This window comes from Octopus bimaculoides, chromosome 16 (genome assembly GCF_001194135.2).
Source record: "Octopus bimaculoides isolate UCB-OBI-ISO-001 chromosome 16, ASM119413v2, whole genome shotgun sequence".
Lineage (NCBI taxonomy): Eukaryota > Metazoa > Mollusca > Cephalopoda > Octopoda > Octopodidae > Octopus > Octopus bimaculoides.
Window position 1 is genome coordinate 15,007,775 of NC_068996.1, and position 303 is coordinate 15,008,077.

Genomic DNA, 303 nt, shown 5'->3' on the forward strand with positions numbered 1-303 from the left:
ATATATATATATATATATATATATATATATACATGTATATATACATATATATATACACAGCAACATGTATACATACATGTATACCTGTATATATATTTATATATACATACATACACAGATACTCAAACTCAAAGACATTCATGAATACAAATGATTTCTTGGTATGCTCACATACCAAGTTTCGATGTTTTATATCGAAAGTGTCGGCATAAGTCTGGACTTTCTGGCGCTACACGCACACACACACACACACACGCACATATATATATATTTATGTGTATATATATATATATATATATATAT